Raw genomic sequence first — 6,081 nt, forward strand, 5'->3', positions numbered from 1 at the left:
GGATGCGTCGAAGTTTGCCGAAAAACATAAATATGACTGTTAAAAGGGGAAAATATGTGGAAAGTTGCATTTATGAGGACAGATTGGCAAGATCTAAGGATAAATATGCAATTAATGAACACAATCTGAACGTAATTTGGACAAAATCCAAACTAATGATGGAGTTCAAATTTCAGACTTGTTATAAAAAGTCGTCTCCCACCTAGATTGAACACTTTGTTGAATTGAGAATTCAAGTATTGATAGTGCGAAGAAATTGCAGAGAACTTCCGCATGAACGTCCTGTCAACTGAAGAATTTGTGCGTATATTTGACGAGAGAGGCATAGAAGGAGTCATGGAAGCAACTAATATGCCCACAGTAGCATCAACCACAGCAGTATTAACACAAAAACAATGGATATCACCGAGGAAGAAACTGACCAAGGAAGAGAGAACTAAGAAGAAACAAGATAAGAAACTTGTCAAACCTCAACAACAACCCGAATAATTCAGAGATAGTGAGGAATAAGTGGAGCACAAAGAGCAAATGGAAACAAAGGGAGTAGCATTTTCGCCTCTACCACCATACATTCCACTGAGGAAACCACATACAAAACTAGTCAAAGACTTGAAGGATGCAAATTTCGACACCTTCACACCCCTTACCATTTACTGGGGAACTACTTTGAAAAATACTGCAGTTGAAGTTCGCAAATTGTGACTTTAACGACAGGAAAACGTATCCTCAGTTTGCACCAAAATGGTATTTGAAACAGGTGCACTACCTAGACATTGGAGTAACAAGGCTAGAACCATAACAGTGGGCAAATGGGTTGGCATAGTTAAGACTACGAAATATGTTAAATGTGCGCACTTCGGCAGAATTCTGGGGAACACGGCTTGTGTGTGTCAGTTGCTCCTGCAGGTGCACGATGGATGCTTATGGATGGGACTAAGATCCCCATAGACCCAATGTTGATTTGGAGGATCACAAGGCTACCCATACCAAGGGTGGAACCCCGCAGAGGAGTTCGTCAGAAAAGATCAGGACCACGCTATAGTGGATAATATGAAGAAGAATTTTGGGCTAGAAAAAGGAAAGAGGGGATATGACATCAATTCAATCAGTGGCCAAGTAGTTTGCTTCACAGTGAACATACTGGCTGCAAAGATCATGAGAAAGTGTCGGGAAAATGAAGTTCCTGCGTCGGTGGTTTCCTTAGCCGCGCAGCATGCCAATAGGGTTCAGTACAACTGGGTTGAATACCTGTGCAAGGAATTTTTGGATGATTTCCACGAAGTCCAGGAGAAAGGTACCACATTCCATTATGTGTGGTTACTTTTTATTATTGCAATGTTAGCATGGAGAGAGTTGAAGGATTCACAGTTCCCCTCGGTAGCATCATATGTCTGTGAAGCCGTGTAGTATGCCTTACTATGGTTTACCACCCAACCATCATGAGAAATGGAGAACAAGATGTTCTTCGTATTGTATCATATCGATTTTCACATGGTAGTGAACCAGCACCCTCGCTTGTCGCGGAGCCTATACGAGAAGTATAGCGTTTTTGCATAGTTTAAGGCATATTTTCATAGTGTACATAGAGGCGCACAGGGATACGAAGAAGGAATGACCCGCAGAATGGATGATTGCGTTGGAGGCAGAAGCAGGAGACAATGCGTCAAAAGAAGAGGAGGACACCTCATAGCACGATGAAGCGAGTGGAAAATTTAAGGACAAGGATCAGGATGGGCATGAATCACAGGAAGAAGAGCTACATGACGAGGGTCACTAAGATCCTCTAGAAGAGAAGAACATATAGAATAAAAAAAGACAAAGATGGACCCTGTTATCGCAGAAAAAGGGAAGGCAAAGGGAGAAGCTACCTCAAAGAAAAAGAAGAAGCGGAAGGTCGATAAGACGAAGGATCTCATGGTCCTTACTGAAGAGGACTTAGATCAAATTAGGGATAGGATATAGGAAGCAACAATAGAATCCTGGAATAGAGTAGAAGATCGCTACAACACACTTTTGACCAGTGCCGCAGACTGGATCACAGAATTGAAGATACTAGCTCAGGTGGTCAGACAACCAGTGCAGATAGAGGAAGGGGTTGGAGTAGAAAGGAAGATAGAGCCTATGCTTGCAACGAGGTTAATAGTGAACACAGATGCCTTTCGGACCCCTCTAGTTTGAATCCACGAAACTACATCAACAGGCTAAGGAATGGAAGCATGTCAATATGAACATCATAATGGTACCATTGCCAAGACTACATAAGCTGCACATAGAGATAATTAAAGAACTGAAGCTGTGTGAAGGGCACACCTCGCAGCTATTAATATTCAAGTAGAAAAAGAGTGAGTGGCACCTTGGCAGAAGCTCAAGCAGGTGATCCAAGAAAATTATCAAATGGCAGAGGAACACCATAATATCAAGGAGGTGGGTGAAGTCACATGTAAAGAGATTCTAGACCTTAAGGTTCGAGAAGAGAAGACAAGAGAAGACAACGTCATGAAGCTCGACCTTGCAGTATAAGGACAAAATTTCCGCAATGCAATTCAAATATGAAATGCAAATTAATGAGTTGCAAATGAAGCTACAACCAACTATGCCATAAGAAGTGAGGGATCAAAGGGATACTGACCTAAATACTGTAATGGCCAGCATCTCCGCATCATTGGTAGGCTGTGGGAAATCGTTAGAAGAAAGTTTGCAAATTTGGACTTCGCTACAGGAAGATCCAAATGTACAGAAATTGCAGGGAAGAAATGTAGGGAAGCAACAATAGTTACAAGAGATTTAGGCATTTGCGAAGACCTTACCAATCTTGCAGAAGCTCACAAAGATCAATGAGTCGAAGGCCCTCGAGAAAAACATTGAGGAACTGAAGAAGGAGGAGCAGAGTTTGATAGAGAGGACTCAGCCTTGGCAGGATGAGGCCCTCCAATTATCGTAGATAGTGGATGAGAAGGTTTAGGAGCTTCGACAAAGGGAAACACTATTGGTGCAGAAGGCTCAAAACATGTGATAGAGGCACTGTTGGAGGAATCATGCAACGAGGACATGCAGGTGACAAAAACTCTACAATAGTTCAACCAGTTCTACAACAACATTGCAGAAAAATTCAGAGGCAAAGCCACTGAGTGATTCAGGACGAGTCACATGTGAGTGTTGGAGGCCTGTTGGGCGAAACCCAACTTGACATAGATTTTGATGAATACTTAGCATTTTGGGGAGCAGAGTGCAAAGTGGACTGCATAGTGGAGTAATGTAGCACGAAAGTGGACCGTGTGTAGATATACCACACGGTATATGGGCTTCGAGGCGGGTCAAATCCCCTCCCTTATTGTTAAAGGAATGCAATTTTTTATATGATGAATGGTTTTCAGACCATAATAGCTTGTATTAGGGAAGTTCATAGTATATGGACCATGGTATTGCGATGATATATCCCTCGATGTAATATTATATATAGGGATGAATAATAAAGAAGAAGATAGTCTTTAAGAATCACATCATGTATTAAATCCTTGTATCTTGGTCAATTGTGGTTTGGGAAAGAAGGCGAGGCTCTGCAGTTGAGTGCGCAGAGGCCTGAGTTCACAGCTGAGTGTGTGGACTGCCTGCAGCTAAGTACACAATCCAAGAAATGTTTGTTGTACAAATTCTCTATTATAAGCAATAGTTCTTGTGGACGTAGTCCCACATTTGGATGCACCACGACAAAATTTGTGTCTTCATGTGTTTATTTGCTTATTATCTATTGTAGCATACCAGTTTATTACAAATTGCATATTGTTTCAGTACAATGAAGTTTTATGGATGTATATGATATGCTTTAAGTGATGAATGCAATGTGGCAAAGTAATGTATGAATGCAAAGTAACTTATGAATGTTAAATTATAAGAAAACACAAAAATACCACATCTCAACATCCCTCAAGGCTGCAGAAACCTGGCTCTACATCCTCCCATAGTCACTTCGATTTGAGACTGTTATTTTCTTGTAGGTCATTGCTGAAAGGGCCAATGATTGAGGGTTTTCTTGGTGTGCAGTAAAGAATCGAACCTGGGTGAGCCCAACCTAAGCCAACACATACTTCCTTGTGTAAAGGAATTCTAAACAAATTCCTCACATCACATGCACATTGCCTTGGCATCTGTTATGGGCATGACACCTGTCTTAGGAAAGCAAGCAATAATTGATGAACTAATTCCAAAATATGAATTCCCAAATGTTCAACTTAACATCATAAGCAAGCTTGATCAAGTGAATCAGGTGATTGGAATTGATTTCCCGTCTCAATCCAGCAGTCATTGAGCCTCATGGGGGTTCACTGGGGGAGAAATACCATGCCACATGGGTTCATATTGGGGGATATATAGTGAGGAACAAATGACAATGTATTGAACATATAATAGGGAGTAAAGAGTTTTTATATGTCATGTATAAAAAATAGAGCTTAAAGTTAATGAAAAAATGGATACCTACAATATCTATTGAAAGTAGGGGTTTGTTAAATTCGGAAGGTGTATTGGGTTCATATTGATAGGGGGTTAAATAAAGTGATTTTTAGAGATATTTTCTAATATGTAGTCAAATTAAGGGTTTATTATACCATGACTGCACGTGTTATGTCAGAGGTTCATTAAGTGAAGCCCCTTTATTGAGCCTCCAAAAGGCAGGGACTGGAGAGTTCAACTTGCGATCATAGAATACATTCCTTTACTTGCAAGTTAGCTAGGGGTGAAATTTTGAACAATAACTTAGGTTCACTCTGCATGCATTAGCTAGGTGACCCATGTGTTTTCAATATGTGAAGTGGATTCCAAATAATTTTAAGCGACTTGTTGAAGAATTGGGTATATAATGGGAATTACAACATATTGGAAAAGACAAATAATTCTCACTACTTGTATCGCATGACAATTTTGAATGCTACATTACTTCTAGCTCCAAGCTCGGGATGAGAAATCACATGTGAAACAATGTTATATTTTGTGATTAATGCTTCAAAGGTTAGGGTTTTCAACATAAAATTCATTGGTGCAATGGTGCTTTAATCCCTAATTCCAATTGTTGATCACTTGGTTGTAGAGAAATCCATTTTCCCTTGCCTTGTTGAGCTCAATGAGGAACCTTTTGTTGATGTATGATGCTTTGTTGGTCAAGCACCCCCAGCCTGTGATCAAGTCATTTGTCATCTTAAATATTGCAATCTCGAGGATGCTTTGTTTCTCATCGAAGTGGCTTAAACTCAAGCCTTTGATGTACTTGTTGGGAGTATTAGTGATACATCGCAGAGAGAAGAGGTTATCTATTCTCACTCGCAAAGAGGAGAGGTTATCTACATTGAATCATGAGCAAGGGAGGAAAATTGTGATCAATCACAAACTAGGGAGTCAAATTGCAACCCAATCATAGAAAAAGGAAACAAAATGTGACTATAGCACTAAGAAGGGAAGCAAGTAGTGACTATATCATAGACTAGAAAAGATAGGTGTGACTCGATCATATACGAGGAAAACAAAATGTGATATAATCTCTAATAAGCATGGAATATAATGACTAATCGCAAACAAACAAACTTGAATGTGACTCAATCGTAAATAGGGAAGTTAAGTTGCAATGTCGCAAGAATTGTTGTGACACAACTCACCTAATCATGACCTCATTTTGTAATCACATTACTCACCTATCCTGTGCCAACACGTCCCTAATCATGTTTCTTTTCTGTTCATATCCCTTGCTCCATAACATGACCCATGCATAAAATTTTAAAACAATACAACTTCTATAATGGTTAAAATTTTAGCAGCACCCATAGTTGAAAACCTATATCCAAGAGATTCAGTTCTTAAGCAAAGGAAATACCACTGTGATGATACATATAAGAATGATCAAGGGACCTGCTAACGAGTAGTAACATTCGATCAAGTACGCATACAAAAAGGCCCGCTAAAGACTCTCACTTGTTGATTTTTGTGAGTTTATAGATGAAAGAGATATCAAGGTTGTTAAAGATCAAGCTCTTCTCTTGGCCTTATTTTGTATAAAAGGAATACACATATGTAATGAATTATATCATAGAATAA

The 6,081-nt window shown here is 39.7% G+C and overlaps 1 pseudogene; it reads left to right on the plus strand.

The window, feature by feature from the left end:
• Positions 1-1,446: 1,446 nt before the first annotated feature.
• On the plus strand, positions 1,447-5,142 carry LOC149149491 (uncharacterized; annotated as a pseudogene).
• The last annotated feature ends 939 nt before the right edge of the window (positions 5,143-6,081 follow it).

This window comes from Pinus tabuliformis, chromosome 9 (genome assembly GCF_031772625.1).
Source record: "Pinus tabuliformis cultivar Carrire ecotype Pingquan chromosome 9, CPIR1, whole genome shotgun sequence".
In the NCBI taxonomy this organism is placed as follows: Eukaryota; Viridiplantae; Streptophyta; class Pinopsida; order Pinales; family Pinaceae; genus Pinus; species Pinus tabuliformis.